Source organism: Triturus cristatus, chromosome 1_2 (genome assembly GCF_964204655.1).
Source record: "Triturus cristatus chromosome 1_2, aTriCri1.1, whole genome shotgun sequence".
NCBI lineage: Eukaryota > Metazoa > Chordata > Amphibia > Caudata > Salamandridae > Triturus > Triturus cristatus.
Genome location: NC_140580.1, coordinates 1188142772 through 1188156622, shown reverse-complemented (window position 1 = coordinate 1188156622; position 13851 = coordinate 1188142772). Strand labels below are relative to the sequence as shown.

Sequence of the window (13851 nt, the reverse complement as noted above, 5' to 3'; positions counted from 1 at the left end):
GAAGTCCTGCTCGCCGCCCAAGATCCGCCCGGAGCCTCGCAGGCTCCATCTACAAAGTCCCGGTCCCGAGATGGGGGACCGGGTGAAGTGTGGTGAGCATGGCGGCATCATTCAAGGAGGGTGGGAGCCCACCCCGCCTCCGCGAGCCGATAGGTGAAGTCCCGGGTCCCAGGAGGGGGCCCGGGTGAAGACTGCAGCGCGGGGCTCCCAGGAGTGAGGGAAGCCCCGCCGCCGCGAGAGGAGTTCAGTCCAGCCTTCGCCCCAGCCGGTGAGTGACGAGGGCTGGGGGGGAAGAGGGGACCGAGGCACCAGTGCCAGTGCCTACTGCCTGAGCGGCCCCACATGGCAGTGGGCCGCTCCAACCGGGACATGTTATTTTAAGAGCCCTGTGGCTCCCACATGGGGCGCAGTTGTCTCGAGCCACAGATGGTTCCAATGCTATGGGGGCATGTCGAGTTTAAGAGCCCCGTGTGGCTCCTAAGCTTAAGGGGACATTTGCTTCAAGAGCCCCGAGTGGCTCACACAGTGGGAATGTTATGTTACTGAGCGCCAGTGCGCTCCACAGTGCTTGGGGCATTATTTACGTTCTGAGCCTGCGTGGCTCCAACGAAGGGCACGTGTATGTTTACAGAGCCCAAGGGGGCTCTAGCATGTTGGCAGGATGATTTCAGGAGCCAGTGTGCTCCAGGGGGACATGTTGTTTTAGAGCCTAGGTGGCTCCAACGTCTTGGACACTGTTTCAGGGGCCATTGAGAGCCCATGCCTCATTTGACTTCCCCAGCTGCGCAGCACTTAGTGCCAGCTGCAGCGTTTAGGCCCTGTTCTTGTCCCCAGCTGCCCAGCAAGTAGTGGGCAGCTGCTACGTTTAGGTTTTGGCGCAACCTGGACCCTAATTGAATTTAGGTGTTATTGTGATTTATGTGCTAACGTGATTGGGTGTTAGGAAATGTACTTTGTATAGCATGTTTTGCGCACCCTGTGTTATACCTCTAAATGTGGTCTTTTCTGATTATGAGGTTGTTCTTGCTAGTGAGACTATGTCTCCCTGTGTGATGTACGCCCCTAGTGTAGTTATACTTAGGTGGCTAGGTCTAATGCGTTAGACTAATGAGAAATTGCATAATGTGCTTATGTCCCTGTGATGGATGCAGGATAGGTTTTATGCCTGATGCTAGTGTGATGACGCTGAGGTCATTATTGCGGCAGTAGTTACTGGTTGTGCTCTACCGTGCTAATTTGTGTTACAGTTAGTATATGTTCTACATGTACAATTGGTGATTTGTGCTGATTCTGACAGTGGTCCATGTGGCCCTGTCCCATGTAAATAGTCCCTTGTAAAATTCTGCCCAGTGCCAGTTGGCACAGTGTAAATTGTGTGAATATTATCTAATGTGTTTTGGTATAATACAAAGGCTATTTTTATATATAACCTTGTGTGGAGTTTCCTTTGTGGTGGGCCTTGGGTGTTGTTGCTGGGTGCGCGCGCAAGCGCTTTACACATTGCCTCCGGGATAAGCCTGACTGCTCGTGCCAAGCTACCAAGGGGGTGAGCAGGGGTTATCAGCCCTGACTAGAGTGGTGGTTTCTGCCTGGCTTTGGAGCAAGCCCTAGCCAACCAGAAATCCCATTTCTAACAGCGTGTGTCTACCCTTCGCCGACAGGTTCGGGTAACCCGCTGAACCCCGTTCGTGATAGGGATTGGGAATTGCAATTATTTCCCATGAACGAGGAATTCCCAGTAAGTGGGGATCATAAGCTCGCGTTGATTAAGTCCCTGCCCTTTGTACGCACCGCCCGTCGCTACCACCGATTGGATGGTTTAATGAGGTCCTCGGATTGGCCCCGCCGGGGTCGGCGACGGCCCTGGCGGAGCGCCGAGGAGACGGTCAAACTTGACTATCTAGCAGAAGTAAAAGTCGTAACAAGGTTTCCGTAGGTGAACCTGAAGAAGGCTCATTAACGGCGGAGTGGCCTGAGTGACCAACGGCGCCAGCCCGAAGCCCTCAGCCCACCAAGCACGCACCGTAGGCACAAGGCCCGGCCCTGCCCTGGCGCGCCCCAGCCGGCAGAGCGGTCCGTGGCCGCATGGGGCGCCTGGGTGAGGACCGGGACTTCGGCGGGCCTCTTTCCCGGGGAGGGCCCGACTGACGCGCGAGGGACCGGGGCGGGGGGCGGCCCCTGTCTCCTGTCCCTTTCCTGGGTGGGGCTCAGCGCTAGGCCCTCCTGAGACAGAACCCAAGCTCACCCGGCACGACCCCCGCGGTTAGGGGAAACCGAATGGCAGTGCATCCCCGGGCTGGTACTGCCCCATCCTCGAAGGGCCTGCAGCTGGCTGGGGCCTCCGGCGCCCGAGTCCCTGCCCGGTTCCGGGGAACTGAGGAGCGGCCCTTCTCCGCGGGCAGGACGATCTGGAAGAGAAGGGGCCGATGGCCTGGGAGGCTCCTCTCGGTGGGAGGCGTGCGGGAAGGGGAGCCGCCTGGCTCTTCCCTACGGCACCTCCAACCCAGGCGAGGGTGGGGTGGACTAATCAACAGCCCGCCGGCACGGCTCTGGGCCGCCCGGCGACTGATGGCTGACGTGCAGGTGGGGCGACCCTCCCTCGTTGCCAGGTACCCGGTTCGACCCAGTCCCGTGCGGCCGGGCTGAGGGGTTTAAAGACTCGCGCAGTCCCTCCCTGGTTACTCCGGGAGGGACCGGCGGCTGCAGGGCTGCCTGCTCCCGTTGCTCCGAAGCCCCCTTCCTCACTGGATGACTCCTGGGCCGAGTGCCTGGTAATGTTTTTTTTCTCCCAACGGTGCAGTCTGACTCCCAGATGGGAAGCCTTGAATGGGGCGCCCGGCTGTCTCACCGCACGGGCTTAGGACGGACGACATCACCCTCCTCCCGCCTCTCCTGTGCTCGCAGGTGGGCGAACGTTTTCAAAAAGTTGCCTGTGACTCATGGCGGTGGATCACTCGGCTTGCGCGTCGATAAAGAACGCATCTAGCTGCAAGAATTAGTGTGAATTGCAGGACACATTGATCATCGACACTTCGGACGCACCTTGCGGCCCCGAGTTCCTCCCGGGGCTACGCCTGTCTGAGGGCTGCTTGATCGTCAATCGCCCTGGGGCTTCCATGGGACGCGGCTGGGCTTGTCGCAGGGTAAGTTCCGCTTCCCTTCGTCCCCCCACAAGGTCAGACCAACCCGATCGCCCGTGGCAGGATCCTTTGCCGGGTCCTGGCGCGGAGGTACTGGTGACCGGTCAGCCCTGGGTCCATCCCGGGGCACCTGGCTGCGTGCCATGCATGGCTGTCTGTGGTGTCTAACCGGCTGGGGGTGTGCACACACCTCGGGCGCCCTCCTCTGCGGCCGGCTTCCCGGGGAGGGCTAACCCCTCCACATCCGATCCAGAGAAAGAGGGTGCGCGCGCTGCTGGGACGCCAGGCCCTTGCTCCGGCAGGGGCCTGTCCTCCCCCAGCGGCTCCCCCTGATGCTTTGGCGTTTTTTTCTTCCGACTAAGACCTCAGATCAGACGTGGCGACCCGCTGAATTTAAGCATATTACTAAGCGGAGGAAAAGAAACTAACCAGGATTCCCCCAGTAACGGCGAGTGAAGAGGGAAGAGTCCAGCGCCGAATCCCCGCTTGGCGGCGGATACGGGAAATGTGGCGTACAGAAGACCGACTCCCCGGCGTCACTCAGGGGGCCCAAGTCCTTCTGATCAAGGCTCATCCCTGCAAGATGGCGATGCTGATAATTATCAAAAGCGTTACAACAAACAAATGATGGACGGAATGCTGACAATGCAGACATTCTCCCCCAGTCAAGAGATCTGGGTTACATCCATCGTTCTTTTGCCCACTACACCACCCCAGTTTAGACATGGCCATATGCAAATCAGTCTTACCCTGTGCCTCATGGGAACAGTCCAGCCCGAACTGCCAAGCCATGTCTTCCCTGGACCGGAATCAAGCATCCTAGGACCGGTTTCTGGCTATCAGCCGTCATCAGCCAGGATAGCTTGACTCCAGTGGCGTAGTGAGCACGGGTCCCACGTCTGGGAATACCCATCCCACTTAGGGCGAAAAGCGTTACAACAAACAAATGATGGACGGAATGCTGACAATGCAGACATTCTCCCCCAGTCAAGAGATCTGGGTTAAATCCATCGTTCTTTTGCCCACTACACCACCCCAGTTTAGACATGGCCATATGCAAATCAGTCTTACCCTGTGCCTCATGGGAACAGTCCAGCCCGAACTGCCAAGCCATGTCTTCCCTGGACCGGAATCAAGCATCCTAGGACCGGTTTCTGGCTATCAGCCGTCATCAGCCAGGATAGCTTGACTCCAGTGGCGTAGTGAGCACGGGTCCCACGTCTGGGAAGTCAAGCTATCCTGGCTGATGACGGCTGATAGCCAGAAACCGGTCCTAGGATGCTTGATTCCGGTCCAGGGAAGACATGGCTTGGCAGTTCGGGCTGGACTGTTCCCATGAGGCACAGGGTCAAGACTGATTTGCATATGGCCATGTCTAAACTGGGGTGGCGTAGTGGGCAAAAGAACGATGGATTTAACCCAGATCTCTTGACTGGGGGAGAATGTCTGCATTGTCAGCATTCCGTCCATCATTTGTTTGTTGTAACGCTTTTCGCCCTAAGTGGGATGGGTATTCCCAGACGTGGGACCCGTGCTCACTACGCCACTGGGGTCAAGCTATCCTGGCTGATAGCCAGAAACCGGTCCTAGGATGCTTGATTCCGGTCCAGGGAAGACATGGCTTGGCAGTTCGGGCTGGACTGTTCCCATGAGGCACAGGGTCAAGACTGATTTGCATATGGCCATGTCTGAACTGGGGTGGTGTAGTGGGCAAAAGAACGATGGATTTAACCCAGATCTCTTGACTGGGGGAGAATGTCTGCATTGTCAGCATTCCGTCCATCATTTGTTTGTTGTAACGATAATTATCAAAAGGCCTTTCGATGCAAGTGGGAAACAGGGTACTTAATGCTCGGGTTTTAAGTCCTTCTGATCAAGGCTCATCCCTGCAAGATGGCGATGCTGATAATTATCAAAAGGCCTTTCGATGCAAGTGGGAAACAGGGTACTTAATGCTTGGGTTTTGAAAACTAAAGAAAGAATGCCATCCAAGAAGAGTGTTGTACATTAAATATGAAATAAAACATTATTTAACCAAAGAGACACAATATTTATTTATGTTGTATGTAACAAAATTTACTATAGTATTAAGTGGTGTTATGTATAATTACTTTCAATACTTTTGGGTGATTTGTTTCGCTATTAAGTACCGCGGTGCACACTGGAAAGCCCAGGTTAAAATTAAGGACTCATTTAAATACAGTTATTTTCACTGTGCAATGTGTCCTAAGGAGAGGAGTGTATGAGGGAGAGGGAAAACAGATGGGAAGGGAAGAGGAGGAGAATGGGAGAAGGAGAGAAAGTGTGGAGAGAGTGGCTAAGAGGCAGACGACATAGGAGTAAGGGACGGCGAGAGTGGGGAGAAATTAGGAAAGGAGTGGCAGAGAGAAGGAGAAAATGGTAAAAGGAAAAAAGTGTGAAGGTGTAAGAGCAGAAAAGAGGGAAGGGATCAGGTGAGATAGGTAAATGAATGTGCTGTAAAGAAGGAACATAATGTGTGAGAGAAAGGTCATTGTGGAGTGGATGTGGCATAAGGGAGAAAGATGATGATTCTATGGTTGGGGATTAAAGTTTAAGCAGGCCCAAAAATCCTATTTACTTTGTATGTATGTAACTTTATTATGCGCTTAAGTGGTGTTATTTAAAATCACTTGAACAGCTTGGGGTGATTTTTTTATTATTATAAGAGTATGTGTTAATTATTAAGTGGGGTGGTGTGCACCGGAAAACCCTGGCTTAAATTAAGCACTAGTTTAAAAGCTAAAATTGTTTACACATATAACTGCATGCACATTCACCCCCAATACGTACTAAAAATACATTTAAAAAATCTTGGAGGAAAGCAAAGAGGCCTAGAGTGGAGTTAAGTAGAGTGGCGTTGAGCGGAGTGGCATGGAGTAAAGCAGAGTGGAGTAAACTAAAGTGGAGTTGAGCGGAATGGAGTAAAGCAGAGTGGTGTTGAGTGGAGATGGGGCAGACTGGCATTGAGGTGAGTGGAGTGTAGTAAAGCAGAGTGGAGTGGAATAAAGCAGAGTGGGGTGGGGTGGAGTGGATTGGAGTAAAGCAGTGTGGAGTTGAGCAAAGCAGAGTGGCATAAAGCAGAGTGGCGTTCAGCATTAGTAGAGTGGAGTAAAGCAGAGTGGTGTGGAGTAAAGCAAAGTGGCATTGAGCAGAGTGGCTGCGAGGAGTAAAGCAGAGTGGCATGGAGTGAAGGACAGCGGTGTGGAGTAAAGCAGAGTAGAGCCAAGTGGAGTAAAGTAGAGTGGCATAAAGACCAGTAGTGTGGAGCACAGCACAGTGGCATGGAGCAGAGCAGAGTGGCATTGAGCGGAGTGGAGTGGAGTAAAGAAGAGTGGCATGGAGTAAAGTATTCTATTGTTATTGCATTTATATAGCGTATACCACCCCCTGACGAAGCGTTGAAGCACTTTTTTGGCAAGTAGCACGCTACTCTGGAACCCATAAAGCATTAGCGGTGAATTAGTATAGTGAAATATGAAAGTAATTTGAGTGGTGGATATGTTAGTCAGTTATTTGGATTGAGAAGAATAGTGAAGGGATAGAAGAGGGGAAAAGGTTTGCATTTTTACAGCGCTTGCTACCCCTGATGAGGTGTTGAAGCTCTTTTCGGCGAGTATCACGCTACTCCATAGTCCATAAACGTTTAGTGGTGATTTAGTTTGGTGAAATATGAAAGTAATTTGAGTGGTGAATATGTTAGTCGCTTATTTGAATTGAGAAAGGATAGTGGAGGGATAGAAAAGGAAAAAGGTTTGCATTTATGTAGCCCTTGCTATCCATGATGAGGAGTTGAAGCTCTTTTTCTGCAAGTAGCACGCTAATCCTGAATCCATAAAGCAGAGTGGCGTGGAGTAAAGCGGAGTGGAGTAGAGTAAAGCAGAGTGGAGTAGAGTAAAGCAGAGTGGAGTAGAGTAAAGCAGAGTGGAGTAAAGTAGAGTGACGTGGAGTGGGGTAAAGGGAAGTGGAGTGAAATAAAGTGGAGTGGAGTAAAGGAGAGTGGAGTAAAGCAGACTGGTGTTGAGTGGAGTAAAGCAGACTGGATTGAGGCAAAGCAGAGTGCTTTTGATATGAGTGGAGTAAATTAGAGTGGTGTAAAGTGGAGTAAAGCAAAGTGGAGTAGAGTGGAGTGGAGTGGAGTAAAGCAGATTTGCATTGAGTGAAGTGGAGTAAAGCAGAGTAGCGTTGAGAAGAGAGAAGTAAAGCAGAGAGAGATTGAGCAGAGTGGAGTAAAGCAGAGTGGTATGGAGTAAAGAAGAGTGGTGTGGAGTAAAGCAAAGTGGAGTGGAGTAAAGTAAAGTGGCATTGAGTGGAGTTGTGTAAAGCAGAGTGGCGTTGAACAGAGTGGAGTGGAATAGAGTGGATTAAAGGAGAGTGCATTAAAGAAGAGTGCTGTCGATCGTAGAGGAGTAAACTAGAGTGGAGTAATGCAGAGTGGAGTAAAGAGCGCAGTGGCGTGGAGTAAAGCAGAGTGGCGTGGAGTAAAGCAGAGCAGCGTGGAGTAAAGCAGAGCGGTGTGGAGTAAAGCGGAGTGGGGTGGAGTAAAACAGAGTGGCACTGAGGTGAGTTGAGTAAAGTGGAGTGGAGTAGAGTGGAGTAAGCAGAGTGGAGTAAGCAGAGTTGGGTGGATTGGAGTAAACGGAGTAAAGCGGAGTGTTGATTGGAGTAAAGAAGAGTGGCATTGAGTGGTTTAAAGCAGAGTAGCGTAAAGCTGAGTGGCGTGGAGTAGAGTAAAGCAGTTTTGTGTTTCCTGGAGTGGCCCTGTGTATAATGGAGTGGTGCTGCGTATAATGGAGTGCTGCTGTGTATGATAGAGTGACGCTGTGGATAATGGAGTGACGTTGTATAGAGCGGAGTGGCGTTGAAGTGAGTGGTTTGGTGTTGCGTAGAGCGGGGTGGTGTGGCGTTGTATGAGAGAGGGTGGGTGTAAAACAGATATGAAGAGGAGGAGAATGGGAGAAGGAGAGAAAGTGTGGAGAGAGTGGCTAAGAGATAGAGTAGGAGTAAGTGAGGGCAAGTGTGGTAAGAAATTAGGAAAGGAGTGGAAGAGAGAAGGAGAAAATGTTAAAAGGAAAAAGTGTGAGAGGGCGTAAGAGCAGAAAAAAGGGAAGGGATCAGGTGAGAAAGGGAAATGAATGTGCTGTAAAGAGGGAACAGAATGTGTGAGAGAAAGGTCATTGTGGGGTGGATGTGGCCTAAGGGAGAAAGCTGCCGAATTTGAGGTTGGGGATTAAAGTTTAAGTTTTGCTGTGGCCCCAATATCATGTGATCCTGGGCAAATATTTTATTTACTTTGTGTGTACGTAAATGTATTATGAATTTAAGTGGTGTTATTTAAAAGCCCTTCAATCAAAACTTTTGGATTATTTTTGCATTATAAGACCATGTGTTACTCATTAAGTGCCGTGGTGTGTACAGGAAAACCCCAGCTGAAATTAAGCAGTAGTTTTAAGTCTGAAATTGTTTATAAAAATAGGTGAGCGCACATTTTTGTACGTAGTTTACAAAAAACTGTGTAACCTTACGTAAGGCAGATATACAGTGTGGATGGCAAAAAATACATGCAACACAAATTTGTTTTAGGGATTAAAGTGTAAAAATAATGTAACTGCATATTTATGACACGCGAAGAAAAGCAATATAGTGTAACCTAAATAGTAAATATAACACAGATGCCTTGCAGTACTGGGTGTTATAAAAGACAAACAGCATCTTACAGAACACGCACCTTATACAGCACGCACAAAACCAACATTGTGCAAAATAAAGAATATATATATATATATGTATGTGTATATATATATATTCAGTGAAAAAACCATAGGTTTCACAGACGTTATAGTTAGGTGGACATTTCACTCGTAAAAAACCATTGAAATTCCCCCGTTATAGTTAGTTCAGCTAACTATAACTCGCGCGCCCGCAATGCACTGCTGATGACGTCACATATTACATCACTCATGACATGGTCAGTGACATCACTCATGACATCACTGATGACATCTCAAATGACATCACTGATGACATCACTGATGACATCATCCAGTGAATGTGTGTTTTTCTGAAAATTAAATATGTTTTATACATGTATATCTCAAGGTCGATGGAAGAATAAATGGGTATATAAGTGTCTAAATGGATGATTTGTTTTTGAAAAATTGATTGTGTAACTGACTGATTAAGTGTATCATAGTGAATACATGGCTTAGTGAGTAATGTTTAAATATGTAAATATCTGTATCAGTCTCTCACTTTGTGTATAAGTGGCTGCATGGGTTGGTGAGTAGCTACATGGGTGTCTATATAGGTTATTAGTTGGTTTTTTGAGTATCAGTCTGAGTGTCTGCATGGTTCGGTGGGGGGTATTACGTAGTGCATAGGTGCATGAATGAGTGACTCACTGTTAGTATGTGTTGAACACAGCATGTGTGCAGGACTGTATGGGTGGATGAGTGTGTGTATGGGTGTGTTAGTGAGTGAATGACTGTCTCAATAGTGTCTTTATGAGTAACTACATATGTTTTAAACTAGTATATGTGACTATTGGTGTATATATGTGAGTATATGTGAGAGTGAGAGATTGAAAGAGTTCCTGTATGAATAAGTATGTGTTTCTATAAGTGATTGTTTAAAAGACTAAGTATGTGTAAGTTTCCGTAGAAGTAAGTATGGTGGTGTGTGTATAACTGTATATGCAAGTAAATGTATGTTTGATTCTTTATTAGCATGAGTGACTATGTGTGTGAGTAACTCTATGGATGAGTGGCATTGTGTAACAGGATGTATAGGTGTATGAGTACATATGATGAGTGAGTACATGTATGAGTGACTGTATAGGACTGTTGGTGAATGAGTGGATGTGTATGTGGATCTTAGAATTACTGAAGAGGTTGTTGTAACTGGTATTGGTATGTCCATTGTTTTGAAAATTTTAGTCTCTATTTTTGAATGTGTGTATCAAAGGTTATATTAGGGTGAGAGGAGGTCTGCCACTCTATCACAAGGATGATGTCATCAGTGATGTCATCAGTGATGTCATTTGAGATGTCATCAGTGATGTCATGAGTGATGTCACTGACCATGTCATGAGTGATGTAATATGTGACGTCATCAGCAGTGCATTGCGGGCGCGCGAGTTATAGTTAGCTGAACTAACTATAACGGGGGAATTTCAATGGTTTTGTACAAGTGAAAGTCCAGCTAACTATAACACCCCTGAAACCTATGGTTTTTTCAGTGAATTTCTGAGGTTTTTTAAATGCTAATTCCTAACTATAACGTGCCTGAAACCTATGGTTTTTTCTGTGAATTTCAAAGGTTTTTTAAATGCTAATTTCTAACTATGCCTACAGAGATAGGACATGTGAAGAAAGAAGAAAAAATGCACAGAAAGAAACAAAAGAAGTGCAGAAAGAAGCAACAGAAGTCCTCAAATACGAAGATAAGTGCAGGAAGAAGGATAACGTGCAGAAAGAACAAAAAGAAGAGCAGAAAGAAGCCTTGTTGCAAAATCATCCTGTACCCTCAACTTTTTCAGACGGATACTGGTGGAAACTGAGTCTGACTAACCAGTCCTAGAGCCAGTGCTATGTTAAAAGACACTTAGAATACAGTGAAAACATCTACATACACTAGGGAACATTATGCGTTGGGGTCCCCCTGTGATTAGCATGACCTCCTCTGTAAGCCCCTAGTGTATAATAGGGCATGGGGATTAAAACTACCTCTTAAAACAGGCCACAGGGCGTTTTTGCACACGTTAACTCAGGCCCCGTCCCCTCCCTTCACCACTGTGTAAACACGCCCTGTGTCCGTTTTTAGTTGGGAGATTAAGTTCATTTGAATCCTGAGGGTCCCTAGGGTCCAACTAGCCCACTAGGTACCTCCAGTAAGTGCCACAGAGCTGCGTTGCAGAGAGGTGTAAAAAGTGGCACGGCCTGGACCACCTCTCTGCAATGCAGCTCAGTGGCGCTTACTGGAAGCACTTGGTGGGCTAGTTAGCCCCCAGGGGCCCTCAGTATTGAAGGGAAATTATATCCCCAATTTAAAACGTGCCATAGTGCGTGTTTGCACACGTCACCTCAGGCCCCGTCCCCTCCCTTCACCACTGTGTAAACGCGCCCTGTGGCTGTTCTAAGTTGAGAGATTAAGTCCCCCTGAATCCTAAGGGTCCCTAGGGTCAAACTAGACCACTAGGTACCTCCAGTAAGCGCCACAGAGCTGCGTTGCAGAGAGGTGTAAAAAGGGGCTTGGCCTCAGAACACCTGGCTGCAGCGCAGCTCCCTGGCGCATACTGGAGATGCCTGTTGGGGGCGCGTTTGCAGAGTGCTGCACGGAGGGGGCATGGCCTCCGGCACGATGCCAGTCTTTTATTTATTTTAGTTTTTTAAGAAGGGGGGCTGTTTGGTTCCCCTTCTTATTCTAATTTATTGGCCCTGATGACCCCATCCCCCAGGGCCAGTCTCCTAATTATATTTTTTTGACCCCAAACCCCAGGGCCGGCCACTGTTTTTTATTATTTTTAAAAAATATATATTTATAGACACACCTAGGACATGCTGGACAAACCGTACGTACCTATCACCATGACGATTTGCGTGATATTCATTAAAAGGCGACTATGCATGCAATGAATCCACGTGGAATGTATTTACACCACTAGTGAAGCTCTGACATGTCTGATGCCCTACCGTGCCTAATCCTGGTAGACACCCTTGTCGTTTATTTATACAAACATGGGTAGCTATTGACGGGCACATTTAATACACATGCACACCAAGCCATTCAAAGGGGATTCGACAAAAATTCGACCAAAACTATGCAAGAAACCCCCCTCACGGTTAATAAAACACACATCCACTGCCGGATGTGTAATACTTTTTATTTTACTCTCTGGAAAGGGGACGAACATCACTTGAGAGTCACAGCGTGCTCCTGACAGAGCCCAATGCTGTGTTACACCCACCATTGCCTGCCGAGTGCCACACACCTCTGTGTTGTATTCCACTAGCTAGTGCATATGCTATGACACTCTCTAGCCCATGTGCACTGTAACACCACCCCGTGAATATGTCATGCCACACTTGTCTTCGCACGGGTTATATTGCCCCATCTAACGTGCCTTTCTCGATGCCTATGTTATAACGCACAGTGCTATGCCATACATATTACAATCTGGGATCCATATCTTTGTCACAGTGCATATGCAACGTTACACTCCCCAGCACATATTTTATATTACAACTTTAGAGACTAGTTAGGTTACACAACACTGCCCTGTGCATATTACACTCCAAGGCGCATATCGCATAGCACGCGCTAGTGCCTGTGCTATCTCGCGCTCTCCCATGAATCTGTCATTGCGCACAATGTATTGCATATTATATTTCACGCCCGGTTCATCTTATATCACACTTTTTGGTGCATAGTTTATACCATACACTATATCTAGTTTTCATTTTCAATCGTGCTCTCAGGACTATGTTCTATATAACACTGTGTTCACCTACCCTTTTCACGGGCATTACATTTTGCGATAGGGGGTGGAGGGTCAGGGGGTGTTTCTGCCAAGTGAGCCCGGAGTCACAGTCACAAACGTCCTCTTCTTCCTGAATAAAAGTGAGATTATGCTGCATACTTGTTCATATTTTAAGTAGTTCGCACAGACACAATGTTTTAAAAACAATAAAGTTCCTAATACCCGCCTTCTCTGAACAGTTAGCTTGCTGCCCCATCCCCTTCCTCCCTATCCTCTGTTGTGTGAATCCATGGACTAGCCTCCTCCCTCCTGCCATGCATGGTCTGATGTGCTGCCACTGCCCTCAATTTAGTATGATGTACCAGTCCACTCCTCCTGCCCTCCATTGCCCAATTCTATGCCCCATCATTGACCTCCTGCTTAAACTCTGTGCTTAGCTTGCTGCCCCTATTCTCCTTCCCCCTGCCCTCCGATGTCTTTGTGCATGCCCCTGCTCCATCCTTTTTGCCCACCATGTCCCATGGACCTGCCACTCCTATCTACTCTGAGTGTTCTGTTGAGCTGCCACTCCCCTCCCACCTGCCTAGCATTGTCAGATGACTGTAACCTATCCCTGCCACCTCCACCCTGCCTGTCCACATGCCATGCCCCTATCCTCTTCCACCTGTCCTACATGGTCCATTGTACTGCCACACCCTTCTGCCCTCCCTGGTCTGTTGTGCTGCAACTGCTCCTCCTGCCTGCCCCGTGTGGTCTGTTGTGAGGTCCCTTCCCCTGAACTTTCTTGTCTGTGCACAGGTCCTGACCCTTCCTTCTATCCTCCATCGTCCTTTGTGCATGCCCCTCCACCCTCCTTCTTGCCCATCATAGCCATTGTGCTGCCACTAACCCTCCCACTTGCCATGCATGGTCTTCTGTGCTGCCATGGCCCCTCCCACCTTCCCTGTGTGGTCAGTTAGCTGCCCCTGACCCCCTCCCACCTTCCCTCCATGGTCTGTGTGTATTCCATCACAGTCTCACTGTTGCTCTTCATGGTGTGTCTTGCTTCTAGTGCCCATCCTGCCTGACCTACATGGCTATCTTGCTGCTCCTGCCCTGCCCCCTTGCCCCCAGCCCTACTCCCTCCCTCCTGGCTTGTCTGTTCCATTGTAATGCCCCTGATCCGTCCCTCCTGCCCTTTATGGTCTGTTATACTGCAGCTTTCTCTCCTGTCTG

At 48.7% G+C, this 13851-nt stretch overlaps 1 protein-coding gene and 1 non-coding gene across 3 annotated transcripts in view; one reads left to right on the top strand and one right to left on the bottom strand.

Moving 5' to 3' along the window:
- The window catches only part of TTC16 (tetratricopeptide repeat domain 16), a 535487-nt gene that overhangs the window by 446433 nt on the left and 75203 nt on the right, over positions 1-13851 (bottom strand). The window lies entirely within an intron of this gene.
- Positions 2935-3088, top strand: LOC146868997 (5.8S ribosomal RNA). The gene has a single exon (XR_014968915.1). It is a non-coding gene; the product is annotated as a 5.8S ribosomal RNA (ribosomal RNA).